Below are 16,855 nucleotides of genomic sequence, written 5' to 3' on the forward strand. Positions count from 1 at the left end.
TTTCTTCCTATCCTGTGAAATTACGTGTTTTATAATTTTCCAAAGAGTTTTAAGGCTCATAGCAAGTGTCTCTGTCAGCTTACAAAGCAGTAAAGATTGCATATTTACCAATTCAGGAAGAGCTGAAAGAAATCCTTCCACGGAGCAAATGACTACCTTTATGAAAATAAGACTTACCCTACTTTACAATAATATAATTTACTCCTTTTTTTTTTTCAGTTACTGTATTTAATCACCTACAGGCTGAAAGGGTGGGTTACAAAGTATGGATTTTTAGGGATAGAATGAGTGATGAACGAGGGCTAGAAGGACAGGTGGTAAGGAAAGGCACTAGTTAAGGGCCTCTTTACATGCGATTGACTCTTTTAATCAATTATCAGTGACCTTTTGTGGGAGCCTTCGGTTTGTTTTCTCTTGATGTGATGATTCCGGCTGCCTCGTTGGAGGGCCAAGAATTTGAAGCAAAGAGTCCGTTGGAATGGTCTGAGCTTGAGCTGTTAGGACTTGTGCTGGTTTGGTGGAGACATGAGAGAGAGCAGGAGTATCTGATGACTCAGAATGGGGCCTCGTAGAGCTGGCAGGAGGTGAAGGGGAGGACAGATTGCGTACCAGGGAGGCTTGAGAGTGATTCCACTTCTTAATCATATGACATATGGATAGACATCGCTGTTCATTGCATCCCAGAGTCTCTTCCCGTGCTCAGTTTGCTCACAATATTCCGAAAGAGGAGTCGTGACTTGGGGCTTTGGCTTTCTGTCGCCTTCCTCCCTCGTTTCCAGCCTTCAGGCACATGGCAGTCTTCCTCCATAGCCTCTCCCCACGGCTGCCGTTCTCATCCACCGCCGCAGCCCCCAGTGGTGCAAGTGGTATGGGGACCGTTGCAAACTCCCCTGCAAGCCCCTTTCCTCCCAGTCTCTTCTCCACCTGACCCGGGGTTTGTCTTCTCCAGTGACTCTGCACATACCCACCTCTCCTGACCCACCTGGCCCTGTGGCCTTTTTCGGATCACAGCCTGTGACTCACCTGTTTGCGTCTCTCCTTTTTTTACATGCATCTAGAAATTCATGTGCTCCAGGCACTTGCCGGATGCTGCCTTCTCTCTGCCTGCCTCAGTGTGGAACGACTTCATGTTTCGTCTACTTCACCATCACTCTGTGCTTCCACACAGAGAAGGCAGAGAGCCAGGAAGAGAGGTTCTCCACAGGTTAATGGGATTTTACAGGGGCCTTTTTTTTTTTTTTTAAATCATTCTAAGTACGATTGGCGTAGCAGCTCTGAATTTGAAAGCACTACATTAATTGTGAGTTTTCTTTTTTTGCCAAAGCACATTTTGACCACCTTCTTTTAAAACCAGGCGACGTTTATGTCATGAGGCTAGTCAAGGATGTACTGCTTTAGTAAGGATTTTATAATGTCAAAGGAAAACAATGTAAAAAAAGGTAGAGCCTAGTTACGTGAGAATCAAGTCGTTTGATGTATTAAAATTTAATACGATTTGTTACAGGAAGAGAGAATTGCCTCATCTTCTTTAATATCTGTTGTTTTGAATGACATGGGGCTGCTTTTAGAACATTTGCCAGAGAGAAATGAACTAAGCATGTGTCTGTTTTGACAAGGTTCTTATTATCAAATAGGAATCTCCTAACCTGACCTCAGCTTAGGTAGATCATGCGTTTTCTACAAGCTTTGCCTGTCACTGTTGCTCCTCATCTTTTCAGTCATTGATGAAGACATCAGAGAAAGCTGACTCCTGGCTTCTTTGGACAGATGGAGGCTGAGTTGATATGAAGTTGGGGAATTTTGATCCTCTGCCAAGTTAATATTTATAAGCGTCGTGTTGGCCTCAGTCTGTGCCAACCAATGTGATTTAGACTGGAGACTAGATAACTGCTCCTTGTGGACGTGGTATCAACTGTATTGATGCCCAGCCAGTGTCCCACCAAGATGACGGAAGTCTCTTGGCTTCTGTAATCCCAAGGGCTCCAGGGACGTGACTCAGTTTTGATAGCCCTCCAGCGACAGGCTCTGAAATGCTACAAACTCCTGGGCAAGCTGCTGAATTCTGCCCACCTGCTGGTGAATGCAGGCGGCATCTAGTTCTCAGCTGGACCAGGAATATTTCCAGAGGGCATCATCCTTGCCAGAGTTCCATTGTCAGATGGTGGCTGTGCCGCCTGTATGCTTCCTATACCGTCCTGACCGGGGCAGGGCTTTCGAGCCATAGTGGATCTGGGCCGTGTGAGCAGCCAGCCAAGACCACTAAGAATGAAAGCAACGTGGCAAGGGTCACATTGTCTGTGATTCATGAGGCAACTAATTTTTTCAATTTCAATAAATATTTCCTGGAACCTGCGACTTATAAGGCACGTTCTAGGTGCTGGGAATCCAGCAGTCAGTAAGGGAGGCAAGATTCCCTCCCTCATGAAGCTTACAGCTTTGTGGTGAAGATAAACAATAAACAAATACATTAATACATGTGACAACTTCAAACAGTGGTAAGTGTGCTCTGAAGAAAATTAAACAGCCTAATTTAATAGAGAGTTGCTAGAGGTTGGCGGGGCTGGGGACATTGTAAATTGTTACGGTGTGGAAGAGCTTTCTTAGAAAGAGATGTTTGATCTGAGATCTGAAGGACAAGAAGGAGCCAGCTTTGTAAAGAGGGTGAGGGTGGTCGTGGGGCATTCCAGGCCAAAAAGAGCAAGTGTGAAGGCCCTGAGGCAGAAGTGAGTTTGGCATGTTTAGAGAACAGAAAAAAAGGTATAGGAAGCTGCTTCACTATGACTGAGGGGAAGAGTGGTAAGAAGTGACATTAGAAGATTTGAAGGGGGGTCATTCAAGGCTTTGTGTGTTTTAAGGAGGATAGATGGTATTCTCAGGACAATGGAGAGACTGGAGAAACCATTGGAGAGTGTTAAGCAGAGGAGTGATGTAGTCTGATAAATAGTGCTGCCTTCCATTCAATTTTACTTTTATAGTCCAGTCTAAAAAGCCCTCCAAAAAGTGGTGCTGTGCCTTCTATTAGAATGCTGTTGAGGATCCATCAGTCCTACTACTAGGCATATACCCAGGAGAACTCTTACTTGAAAAGTTACACACACCCCAATGTTCATAGCAGCACTATTTACAATAGCCAAGACATGGAAGCAACCTAAATGTCCACTGACAGATGACTGGATAAAGAAGTTGTATATGTATATGTGTGTGTGTGTGTGTGTATGTGTATGTATATATATATATATATATATATATATATATATGTATTTTTTAAATTAAAAAAAAGACTGCTATTGAGATGCTAGTCTTACATCACCCAGTTTTTCCTATGAGGGATCGAGGAGACACTGTAGTGGTTAAAAGTTGCTCTGTCTGAATTCTAGCCTTAAGTGGAATTTGTAGGGATTCTGAAGCCAGTGTGCTACAGGCAGGGTTTAAACACGTGTGTGACCTTTGCTGAGTCATTAACTTCTGGTGCCTCTGTTTCCCCATCTGTAAAGTGGCACTGATCATTTTAGCACTTCCGTGGGTCATTGCAGAGGAAATTAAATGAATGGTGCCCAGGAATATGGTAAGTACTATGTAAGTGTTCACTCTGATTACTATTAGGAAAAATTGTCTGGCTTTAGCCCAATTGGTTTGTCTTTACCTCTGGACTATACAAATTATGTAACTGCCTGGGTTTCCCTTTATAGTCTATGTCTGGAATTTTTTTTTTTTTTTTGGCCGGTGGAGGTAATTAGGTTTGTTTGTTTGTTTGTTTTTAGTGGAGGTACTGGGGATTGAACCCAGGACCTTGTGCATGCTAGGCATACACTTTACTACTGAGCTATACCCTCCTGCCATGTCTTGAAATTTTAAGGCCAACTTTTGTGGCTTCCTCATAGGAGGTGGATTGGTTTTATCTGTGTTAACATTCTCCTTCGTTCCATTTCATAGCTTTGCCTTAGTCTTTCCTTTCTATATCTTAACCTTTTACAATATAATGTTCCAGATGTGTTGTAGGTACTTTATATATATATTTCATAAAAATGAGGTAGACCGTACACAACTTTGCAATTTAATTTGTTCACATAACTGTAACTATGGATCTGGAACAACTCTCCTTGTAGGTAATTATACTTCAGCCAATTGTGTGTAAATGAGAATAACTAATGTATAACTAATGTAACTAATCTCAGTCAATTCAGCCAGAAATGTTACTGTCTTTATTTTTACCAGTTGTAACAGTAATACTTGTTGATACTCTTCTCTTTATATATATATATATATATATATATATATATATATATATAAGTATAGTCAGTTTACAATGTTGTGTCATTTTCTGGTGTACAGCACAATGCTTCAGTCATACATGAACATACATATATTCGTTTTCATATTCTTTTTCACCCTAAGTTACTACAGGATATCAAATATAGTTCCCCTGCGCTATACAGTATGAACTTGTTGTTTATCTGTTCTATATATATCAGTTCGTATCTGCAAATCTCTAACTCCCAGTTTATCCCCTCCCACCCGCCTGTCTTCCCCATAACCATACGTTTGTTCTCTATGAGAGTCTGTTTCTGTTTTGCAAATAAGTTTGTCCTTTTTTTTAGATTCCACATGTAAGTGATATCATATGGTATGTTTCTTTCTCTTTCTGGCTTATTTCACTTAGAATGACAATCTCCAGGTCCATCCATGTTGCTGCAGATGGCACTGTTTTATTCTTTTTTATGGCTGAGTAGTATTCTGTTGTATAAATGTACCACAACTTCTTTATCCAGTCGTTTGTCGATGGACATTTAGGTTGTTTCCATGAATAGACTTTATTTTTTGGAGCAATTTTAGGTTTACAAAAAAACTGAAGAGAACATATAGAATTTTTATACACTCTTTCTCCGGCTTGCCACGGTTTCCCCTGTTATAAACATCTGGCATTGGTGTGGTCTGTTTGATACAGTTGTTGAACCAGTATTGATACATTATTATTATGATTATGACTAACTAAAGTTCCTAGCTTCCATTAGGCCTCGCGAGTCTCTCATTGTGTTTTTAATTTGCATATCTCTGATTACAAATAAAGTTGAGCATCTCTTCACATATTTATTGGCCACTGGATTTCCATTTGGGTGGATTGCCTGTCCAGGTCCTTTTTCTATTGGATTGTCCCATTAATCAAATTGATTAATAGCAATTTCTTCTATATTCTCAATAGGAACCGTTTGTAGGTTATATATGTTGCAGATATAGTCTTCCACTTTCTGTCTTCTTTTTACTCTTTGAATAATATCTTTTGATGAACACAAGTGATTAATTTTTAATAACAGTCGAATGTATCCGTGCTCTTCTGCTTTATGATGAGGACTCTTAAGAGCTCTTCTTTAGAATTCTTTCCCTACCTCCAGCTCATGAAGATGTGGTCTTCTTAAAGCTTAATCGTTTTGCCTTTCATAGCTTGTTGTGTAACACACCGGAAATTGATTTTTGTAAATGCTGTGAGGCTGGGAGCTGTGGGTTTCTTCTTTAATTTTGTTGGACACTCAAATGTAGGATATATAGTGTTTATTTCATCATGTATTTCCTCTTGTTTCTTCTGTTTTGGGAACACCTATTATTTGAATATTTGATCTTTGAACTAATACAATAATTTTCTCATTCGTTCTCTCTAATATTTTATATCTTCATGTATTTGTCTACTTTCTGGGGACATTTCTTCAACTGTATCTTCCAATCCTTCCATTATATTTTACATTTCCACTATCATATTTTCAATTCCAAGAGTTCTTATTTTTCCCTTTTTTGTAGCCTCTATTTTTTGTTTCATTTGTGCACTTTTCTTTATCTCTCTGAAGATATTAGCTAAAGTTTTTTGAAGTTGTCTTTCCTGGCCTTGGCCTTTTCTTTCAGGCCCTGAGTTGTCAATGTCCTTGTTTCTTCTGAGTTCATTTCCCCATCCCTCTCCTGATTCCTTATATCCTGGCTTTTATATTAGAGGCTTTTAACCATCTGGTGAGCTTTGATTGTCTATTCATTTAAGAACAAGATGCTAAAAAGCTGATTGGATGGAAGGGTTTGTGAACTGACCCGCTGTGTTGCAAATGATTAGGCACTCTGGATCCAGCAGTTTTGTTGGGTATAGTTCTTGCATCTCCCAAGTACGAGTGCCTTTTCTTTCAGTTTGGTCAGTTTCTCCAAAGATACATCTCAGTCCTTTGCCCCAAGGTTAGAAGCTTGGCTGCTAGTTCTGGGAGTCAAGTGAAGTCTGGGTTTCGGGACAGGGTATTTCACCATTCAGTATGGTTTGCATTTCATCGCCTTACCTCCCCCCACCACCCCCAGCTGTATCTGCTGTTCCCAATAACTTAGCAAGTAGCATTTCCACAGAGTAAACAACATTTTTTATTCCATAGAAGTGGGGAGGCCAACTATCTGCAGTAGGGGGAAGAACTTTTAAAGACTTCCTATCAGTCCTATTTTTAACCACATTTGCTGCCTCTGGAAGTCCTCTGTTCCTCCATCCCCGAGTCTCTCTGTGATTCTGTAGTTGGCTTACTCCTTATTGTTTTCCTTCCCTGTTGGCTTAGATTTCAGTGTTCTCTGTTTTGCTGAGTTATGTACCATCTGTGCATTTACCTCCCAGCTTCCAATATTTGGTTCACATCTCCTGTTTGTGCTCATCCTCTCTCCTGTCCTCTTTATCTTCCTGGCTTGTTTCTTTTTTATTCCTTTACCATCAGTGGTATTTTAGGAGAGAGCAGAGATACATGTGTGTTCAATCTGTAATAAATTGATATCCGCATGTACCACAGTTTATCCAGCTTATTCCCTGCTAATAGAAACTTATTCCAGTGCTTTTGCAGTTATAATTAATGCTAATGCACCACTATACAAACATACCTGAGCATTTGGGGGAGTGTTACTATAGGACAGATTCCTCCATAAATATAGAAAGTATTGGGTCAGAAGTTAAGTTCATTTAAACTTTTGATAAATGAAGCCAAGTATCACTCCAGAAGAACTGAACCAGTTCAAACTCCTATCAACAGTGTGAGAGAGAACATATGTTTCTGTTAATGAATGAGTTATACATCCTCTCTGATCCTTGACTGAGTGATTTCTTTGTTGGATTTAAAACTTCTGTGTTATTTAATAATCCTGGCAGACTTTCATATTAGATCATTGAAAAACTTGACACTAAACATCGCTGTATTACAGTTCTTCAAGAAAAGAAAAGGTAGTGTGTGGATGATTTAAATTAGTTTGCCAACAGGAACAGAGCCAATACGATTACTTGGATTTTCTTTATTTCTACTATGTTCCCGTGGCTCATAATGCTTCAGCTTCCTAGGCTTCCAGAACTTTTAGCATTAGAGAAACTAAGACTGACTGGTACTAGTCTGCTTTGACAAAATCGCTTTAGTGAGAACCCTCCGTTTATCTGCTTTCTGTTGCAGACTCTTTCTCCTGATCCTCCTGCTTCTGATAGGGCTGCAGCCTCATCTGATTGAGTGTTTGTGCAAAAAAGAGAGAAAATGTGTTTGCTGAGGCCTATACAACACTGGTAATATAACTATATGGGATGGGCAGCCAAGCTTGGAATTGCAAAGAACTCCGGATAGGGAATTAGACAGTTTGGAGTTTGCATCCTGGCTGAGTGACCTATTACTGCATGATCTTGGACAACACATAAGCTCTGAGCCATGTTTATAAGACAGAATAACAGTGCTTCAGAAAATTAGTCAGGAGCTTGGGTGCCAGTGACAGAAATCAAATTCCACTCGACTAAAAGCAAAAAGCTAATTCATTTATTCACTCAACAGAGAACTCCAGGGATGGAGTTTAGATGTCGCTGATTTGGATAAGATTACACAATTTCAGAAATATGTATTTCTCTACCTCTCACTCCTCTTTCCTGGGTTGACTTCATTTTAGGTGGGGTCTCTCCCAGTGGCCACTGGCAGCGCTGTGCTTCCATTCTGTGACTTAGAAATCCCACGCCGAGAACGTCCTTCCCAGTCGTTCCAGCAAATGCTGCCAGGCTGACTCTCATTGGTCCAGCTTGGCCCATAAATCTCCAAATGAATCGTTGTGTCTCTCTCATGGGCCAGGCCACTGCAGGAGCCTGGAGGTTCCCAAAGCACATGACCTGAGTATGGGTAAGATGCCCGACGGAAAACTGAGAGGCTGCTGCCCAAACGCTACGGCCTGGGTGCTGGGCAGCAATAAAAATGAGAGCTGACTGTTGCTTTCTCTGTTTTCTTCACTGCATCTGAGGCTTCAACACAGCAATAATTGTGAATAGAAAGTCCATTGTGCTTTACAACAAATGTAAGTTATTCTTTTTCCTTCATTTTACAGATACTCAACCATGACTAAGTAGTGCAGACGTACTAAAATAAATTATTGGTAGTTAATCTTTGCAAGTTCTTTTAGGCATGGCTGGGTGGTTCCCATTCTTGTTCCTAAACTGCTCATGTCTCAGGTCACAGAAGATAAAGGATAACTTGAAGGGAAGATCAATAATAACCTTTAGTGGATAACCAATATACATTTATCGCCATCTTTATAGAGCCTTATTTAAAATGCCTTGGTCAATGAAGTAATAATCATGATAGATCACTCTATCTTGGTATATAATGGTTCTGGTCAATTATGATGTGCACAGCTTTAAAACAGCAACGCTGATCTTTCGCTTGTTTGTTTCTGTGACACCACGAACAGAAGAAGCCAGTAGGAGGCCAGGGATATCATGTTTTAGCCCGAAAGTGTGACAGCGTCTTCCAACTATTCCCTCTGTCCCATGGTAACCTATTTTGATATTATCCACGAATTGGTCTAAGCTTTTCTTGACTCTGTTTACACGTCAATTGGTATTGCCTCCAGAGATGTGTTCTGTAAAATTTTTATAGGTCTTATTGCTCCACTTCCTCTTGTGTATTTGATATGCTGCACAGGCATCATTTGTGGGATGTAATATGGCTGATTTTTGTTTCTGGATTTTTTAGGGGAGGGTGGGGAGGGTGGTAATTAGGTTTGTTTATTTATTTATTTTTAATGGAGGTACTGGGGGTTGAACCCAGGACCTTGTGCATGCTAAGCACGTGCTCTACCACTGAGCTATCCCCTCGCCCTACTTGCGGGATGCAATAAAACTGCAACTTTATTTTTCATCTCCTGTTTTCTCTGTAAAACTTGTTCCTTGGGGAATCACCCTCCCCTATCTCTGGATGAAACCTGGACAGGTCCCCTGGCTTTGTGTTCATTCTGGGTTACTTCAAGTCACATGGTCTCAATTCAGGAATCAGAATATCTAACCCATGTAAATGATAAAAACATAGAATTTAATTTAATGGCAGTTCTTCCCTCCTCCCCGGGCAGCACCATTGTAAAGTTGGCTGTTTGTAGTGGGAGAGGGAGGGATGAGCCTTCCTTTTCCAGCCTAATGTTTCTTTTTTTCCCCACTAGCTTGCTATAAAGGAGGGTGGGGGGTTAGGAGATGGGGACACAGTCTTGCTTGGTGTGTACACATGTGGACTCTTCATCCAGAGGGTGATTTCATATTGATTGATTGATTGATTGATTGATTGTCTCTTCTAGGCACAACATCTGTGAGGCATGTGGTACATCCCCTCTGGCTGGTTGCAAGCTCCTCAGTCCCTGGTTCTCCTGGCTGGGGACCCTTGCCATTACAGAACCATTTCCCCTGTTAAGAGGCCCTCTTGGGTGGGACTCTAATGGCTCCAGGCAGCTCTTTCCTCAGCAAAGTCTGTCCCTGGCCTGTGGGAAACTTTCCTGCTTGTCTGGAGTCACCGTGGGAGAGGAGGCGTGTGGCTACTATTCCTGGGAGGATGCAGCTCTCCTTTGTTCCAGGGTCAAAGCCATTTGCCAGGCTCTTTTCTGATCCCCCGGGCCTGGAGTCAGATCCCCCTCCACTGTGTTTCCAAACACAGAGTCCCAACTAAGGCCCTGGATTCCTCCACACCTTCTTTTTTCTAAGCTTGAGGTGGGATGGGGCATCCCCCATCTCTAAAGAAATTGTCTTAAAAAAAAAATCCTCTTTTGAATCTCCATTCTCCCAGTTTATTTTTGTATTTTCAAAGCTGGGTGAGGAGCCCAAGAGCTATGAAATGAAATTTTTTTTGGGGTGTAAATTCTAAAGATGGTCATCTGGCCCTTCACAATAGAATTTCATGCCAATTTTATTTGGGTATCTTTGCTGAAACTTTAATGTGAACATACTTGGAGTATAGTAAAAAAATATATTTGATCTTTGTCCCTAGCTACTGGCAAGGCACCCTGGGAACCCTTGGGATTTCCTGAGTGATTGGAGTGTCTTTTGTTATTTTATAAGGAGCCCCTTTGAGCTCCCCTGAGTTTATGCTAATAATTTCGGGTAGGGCTGCCTTGATGGTGTCAGGGTGGGGCTGGTCTCCAGAAAGACTGAGTGATTAGAGGGTTGGAACTTTCAGCCCTGCTCTGCAGAGCTTCTGGGAGGGGAGAGAAGTGGGGCTGGAGATGGAAGTCTATAAAAACTCTTGAACTAGGTGATTCAGAGGGCTTCTAGGTTGGTGAATACATCCACTTGGTGGCACACCGTAACTCCACAGACAGAAGCTCCCAACTCAGGATTCTTCTGGATCTTGCCCTCTGTACCTATCTGGCTGTTAATCTGTATCTTTTATAATAAACCAGTAAACGTAAGTAAAGTGTTTACTTGAGTTCTGTGGGCCATTCTAGCAAAGTATTGCACCTGAGGATGGGGGTCCTGGGGACCCCAATTTCTAGCTGGTCAGTCAGAGGTATAGGTGCTCCAGGACCTGAGACTGGGGTTGGGCTGAGACTGGGATCTGTTGCCAGCTCCGGGTTGACAGTGTCACAATGAGTTGACTTGTTGGATGCGCAGTGGGTAGAGGACTGTTGGGGGACTTGAGAATCAGAGAATGCTGTTTTATGTATAAGCCGACACAATCTCTTCCAGGCTTCTGGAGTTGTCAGCAAATTCTGATATTTGTTGCAAGTCTAGGCTCACCAGATTCGCTCATCATGATTTGATAATCTTCAAGCCCATTACCCTTTGATCTGTTTCTTTGCCTATTGAAGAAACACTCTACTTTTTAATTCCTCTTCGTGTGAAGACCCTTCGTATCTTGAGCCATCTATCTCTTGACCTTTCTGAAATTGTTATATATTTATTTTTATTTGCAAGTGAACAGAACTGTATGTAGCACTGTGGATGCCGATGTTTGGGGTGAGGGGAATTATATTTTTCAGTTTGCTCCTCTTTCTCCTTGATGATGACCAGCAATTATATTGACTTTATGATCATAGGAAGACAGTGGACTGTAATCTTTAGGGATGGGTCAACAACTGTTACACCTTTTTCATTATATCTGAAATAACAGACCTTATTCTACATTCACAGGTATAAACACAAGTAAAATATTGACTCAAAAACATAGTGTGAGATATATAGACAAATGATACCATCTTCCTACAAGTAGCTTTAGGAAAGTTTAAGGTCAAGCTGTCATTGTTCACGAAATTTTAGAGCCTCATTTTTTGAAAGCACTTTAAACTTTTAGTTCATTCTTCTGAATATCAGTAATGGCTAGTCTCCAAGAAGGTGAGTGTAATTTTTGGAAACAGCAAAAAGTCACTGGGAATCAAGTTTGATGTGTGTTACTGATCAAATTAGGTAGCGCTGTTGGCGTCAAAATAATATGTCTACAAAAATCATGAGCCTGGTTTCCTTATTAAAATGACCTGGCTTTGGAAACAATACCAAGAGTAATTTCAAAGGCTTTTTCACAGTATATTGCCTTTATAAAATACCCACATTTTCTAGAGGTGATTATGTAAAAGTAAAAAGTTCAATCACCCGTTCTTTCCTCGTCAAAGACTCCTTTCAGGAGGCCAAACCATACCTTGTGCTGACAGGGATGTTAGCCATTTGCTAGTCACTTTTCTGATATGTCAGTTCTCATTTTGACTCTTGTCACATCAGAGCTTCTACTTATTCTAATACTGTGCAGAAAAAGCTCAACCAGATCTTGATATTTCTAGGTATAGATTATATGTTAGTTCACCATAAACTCTCTGCAGCCTAGTCATCCTTCCTCCTAACTTCTTTTGTAAGAGGGAGGTGGTCCTCTGAAAATCCTCCAAACTGCTGAGAAAAGGAGCACCTTTAGATTTCTAACGCATCCTTTGGTGGGGAACTGTCACTGTTGTTGGTTTGCTGCTGCTGCTGCTACCCCAGGCACAGACATGGCAGTGACCCCAACTAATGAGAGCCAGCTTATTTTCAAAGCCTCACTGAACCCCACCCACAGCCCCCCAGTTTGGAGGTGAGGGAGTTTGGTCCCCAAGCCCTTATTAGCACCTCTATAGGCATGGCATCAATTCGGAAAGGAAAGTGAAACTCTGCTGTACCAAATTGTGGTACCATGATGCCGAGCTGCACCAGTGCTGAAGAGCTGGTACCCAGATTTCCTTCTGAATGACTATAATGAATGTATGTGTCTATCTGAGCAGAGTGCCTGGCCTGCAGGTAAATTCTCAAAAAGTAGTGGCTTTTGTTATGATGATGATACTCATCTGTGGAATTAAAATGTTGCGCAGTCTTTTTGCCACACCATCCTGGGTATTTCCTTTAAACACCCCATTGGTTGATCCGATGTTATTTCCCGTTAGAGGAGCCTTGTTGCCTTTCCCCAGGATGGCCGTGCTCCCTCAAAGGAATCTGACCCTTTGTACAGACCCCGCAGAGCCCACGGCCTCCTTCCCAGCCAGCTGTGAAAAGGGTTCCTGGTGGCCGTCCACCAGCCTCTGAAGCACTGCCTGTTGGCAGTGAAAGGATCTGCATTTCATCCCATAGTTCCAGATTTCATTCTTGAGTGTCTTTTGACCTGCAGGGGTTTGATTTGGTACCAGGAAGCCACACACATCTCTCCTGGAACGTTGTGTGTTGACTGTTTTCGGATCTGAGACTTTTGACCTGCTGACTACAAAAGCAACTTTTCCGCAGGGAGTCACATTATCCATGGTAGAAAGCAAGGGAGAGGAAAGAGAAATAAGGCATTGAGGAGGTCTTTGTATTAATAATACTCATTTCTTCTTCTCTCTTTGCTTCTAGACTTATTTCTCTCACGTGTCACAGTCACATAACTGACATGTGTATTTGTCCTGCTTGTTTTTTCTTCCCCAGGAAGATTGAAAGATGCTTTTAGGAATCCTAAATCCCCTTCCTTGACTGAGATGAAGGGGGAGGCCATTTCACAGTCTTTGTGGACTTTTTCTTTTTTCCTTTTTTTTCTTTTTTTTTTTTAATAAGTAAGCCATATGGGGCTTTTACATTCAACCTCAGACCCTCATCTGTGCCAGGCAGTGAGCTGCTCGCTGGCCCCCCGGCCCTGTATCTTCCCTGACAGAAGTGGATCCAAAGAGTTTATTGATTAAAAACTATTTTGGCTGATGGCCACAAATGCTAGAGATTTCTGCTTCTGCTTTGGTTTATTTCACATATTGGGAAAATTCTGCTTGTTGCTTTTTTTTTTTTTACGGATCGGGCAATGTTTCTACCCAGTACAGATGGTTTGCTATGGGACTATACAGTCCCAAAGGTACTGCACTTCTATCTGTTCAAAGGATGAATTAGGCCTAAAACAGTCACTGTTATGCAAGCCTGTATTACAATTGTCTAGTCTGATGCTTCTTTCAAAGCTGTTTCCACTTAGATGAATTTCTTTAATTTCCCCAGCACACACCTGCTGGTCTAGTCAGACCACTCTCTGTCCTGCATGGAAACACCCCACTCTTATTTATTGCTGCTTCTTCGCCCTGACTCATGTCTTTCCTCTCATCTGCCTTGTTCTTCATTTTCCCCTCTGTGCTTCTCCACCTGCCTTCTCAACCTCTGAGCCTCGACGTATCCTGTTTATTCTGTCTGAGACGCTCTTCCCATCGTCTTGCGTTGCTCCCCCTCAAACCTGTCTCTGGTATCTTTGGTTACAGGTAACATCAACTCATTAAATTGGTGGGAGGTAAAGGGGAACTTTTATGGAATGATACACAGACAGGAAGAACATGGGCCATAAATTTCCTCAGGGGAGCCTGGGGTGGGAAGAGCCATCAGGCTTTCTGAGCAGCTGGAATTGGGATCTGGGAGCCACGGGAACTAAAGCAATTAATTTCTCCATCTCACCCTCTATGTGGGCCACATGGTTGCTTGTCTGAGTCTATACCAGGGTTTCTCAGTTTTGTCATGATTGACATTTTGGGCCGGATAATCCTCCCTCTCTCTCTTTTTTCCCCAGGGCTGTCCCATGTGTTGTAGTCTGATTAGCAGCATCCCTGACCTCTGTCCACTAGATGCTATAAAAAGCACACTCTGACTATGACAACAAAATATGTCTCTAGACATTGCCAAATGTCCCTTGGGGGACCAAATTGTCCCTGGTTGTGAACCACTGGTCCACATGGAACTCCTTCCTTCCTCTCCTAGTCCCTGGCTCCTCTGTATACGTGCATGGCAGAGAATGGCTCCCCCTCCTGGCTCTCAGCACCTCCCAGCTCCAGCCTGACTCAGTCCCCATTCCCAGCTCCACAGATGCAGAACCTCAGAATTTGGTTCAGCCTTTGGTTGGTTGCTTGGGATCAGGTGAGGCCTCCCAATTCGGTGAGCTGGACCAGGGAGGTACAGATGTTATAGCACTGATGTGACTGCTGGTCCCCTCCCCCAAGGTCGGCCCTTGAATCATTCTGAATGATGGAGCAAAATTCCCTTGGAGCTGAGCTGAAATTTCTAAAAATATTTTATAAAAAACATTGCTTTCTTAAACATGGAACACTGAACACAGTTGAACAAAAATGAAACACGTGTAACTTGTGGAGATGGCAGAGTGCAGTGGTTAAGACCAGTCTTTATGACTGAGGCATTGTGCTGTACACCAGAAATTGACACAACATTGTAAACTGACTGTAGTTCAATAAAAATATATTTTTAAAAATCTCACTCAAAAAAAAAAAAAAACAGCCTTTGGAGCCAGACTGTCTATTCACTTTCAGCCAGATTGCTAGCTGCAGCTTAGACAGACTGATTTCTCTTTGCCTCAGTTTCCTCATCTAGAGAGTGACAGTAAGAACAGTAACAATAACAACAACAGTAATAGTAATACTTGTGTCCCCAGGCACTGTCCTCATTATGTTAGTTAAATTAACTTACTAATTCTCACAACTAAGTTGGAACCTTTGTTCAGAAATCCTGAGGACCAGGTGTTTTCATCATGGTATGTAGAGCATATACTTGTAACCCTCCCACAGGGTCTGGCGGGGAGCACCCTGTGATGATTCTGCAATGAAACACTTAAGAATATTCCACTCAGAAAGATAAGTAAAAACTATGAATGTTTAGGTCTCCCCACAAAAATGAGTGCACTGCCAATGTATGGAAAGATTTTGGTGTTCAGAGCTTTTTGGAATTGTATGCTTGTATGTTTATCTCCGTTTTATAGATGAGGAAACTGAGGTTCAGAGAGACTTAGTAACTTGACCAAGGTTACAGAGCTAAACGCACAGAAGCTGAGATCTGAACTCAGGCAACTTGATGCCAAAGACCATGGGGTTATAATACTTTATACAGCAGAGGGCCGTTGTATTAAATGAGTGAACACAAATGGAAAAAAAAAAAAAAAAAAAAACGCTAAGAGCCGGTGCAGCACGTAGTGAATGTTATTTAAGCATTTGTTATTATTGTGATTTTTCTTCACTCTAAGGGGCCACTGAGATTTATTATCATAATGGTCAACGGTGCAGTGATGTATTCAGGGTTCACTAAAGCAGTTCTTCCCAACCTCTCTCATGGTGCCAAGCCTCAAAAATCATACTCTTTCTCAGCTACATTGGGGTAAACCATGAGACTCTTCTTGGTCTGGGCTCTGGCCCACCAGAGGCTCTGCCCAGCTGGGGGACCCTGTTATGGACTGAATGTTTGTGTCCCCCTCAAATTCATATGTGGAAGCCCTCATCATCTTAGCCGTTTGGAGATGGAGCTTCTAAGGAAGTCATTAATTTTAAATAAAGTTGTAAAGGTGGGGCCCTGTTCTGATAGGATTAGCGTCCTTGTAAGAAGAGACAGCGGAGAGCTCCTCCCACCTCTCTACTTCTGGCCCAGTACCCACCTCCTCTGCACCCCACACTTGCCAACGAAAGGCCTTGTGAGGACACAGCAAGAACGTGGCCATCTGCAGGCCGGGAGGAAAGCTCTCACCAGAAACCAGATTTGTCAGAACCTTGATCATGGGCTTCTAGCCTCCAGAACTATGGGGAATGAATGTCTTGTGTAAGCTGCCCAGTCACTGGGGTTTTGTTATGTAGTCTGAGCTGACTGATACAGATCTGCCTCTCACCTGTAGCCCTGTGCAGCAGTTGGGAAGCTCTGAATTGAGACATGTTGATGTATTTCCTTCTACACAAAATGTCCCCAAGTTGTTGAATTTTCTGGGTCTTTTTTTTTCCCCTTTCTTTTTCTTTCTTTCTTTCTTTTTTTTTTCTCTTGGTCTATTCTATTGCCATTAGACTCAACAGTGATCTCGCACTTGGTTACAGATTTGCCTGTGATATCTTTTTCCCTCACGCTGTGGTTACAGATCATCGCTGGTGGGCTTGAAACCCATAAAATTAAACTTGTTAGTATAGAATACACAGTAAAATTACACTGGCTTTTGGAAGGTAGACTTCAGCCATTCATCAGTCTTTTTGGCTGTGTTCTTAATTGGTTGTGTTCTTGAGAAATGAGAAACCAAGTCAATTAAGTTTGCATTATTTGACATTCCTTCCTAAGTGAGGAGTATGGCTTTAAGACATGAATGGT

General features: G+C 42.0%; 1 protein-coding gene across 6 annotated transcripts in view; it reads left to right on the forward strand.

The window, feature by feature from the left end:
- SLC16A12 (solute carrier family 16 member 12) overlaps positions 1–16,855 on the forward strand; it is a 90,674-nt gene that overhangs the window by 21,669 nt on the left and 52,150 nt on the right. Inside the window, exon 1 of one of the 6 annotated variants that reach the window (XM_045507373.2) lies at positions 10,663–10,682. The exons of the other annotated variants lie outside the window; for them this stretch is intronic. The gene's annotated coding sequence lies outside the window, so the exon portion shown is untranslated. Of the gene's footprint in view, positions 1–10,662; positions 10,683–16,855 lie in introns of those variants that run through there. 6 annotated transcript variants of the gene reach the window in all.

This window comes from Camelus bactrianus, chromosome 11, assembly GCF_048773025.1.
Source record: "Camelus bactrianus isolate YW-2024 breed Bactrian camel chromosome 11, ASM4877302v1, whole genome shotgun sequence".
NCBI classification, from domain to species: domain Eukaryota; kingdom Metazoa; phylum Chordata; class Mammalia; order Artiodactyla; family Camelidae; genus Camelus; species Camelus bactrianus.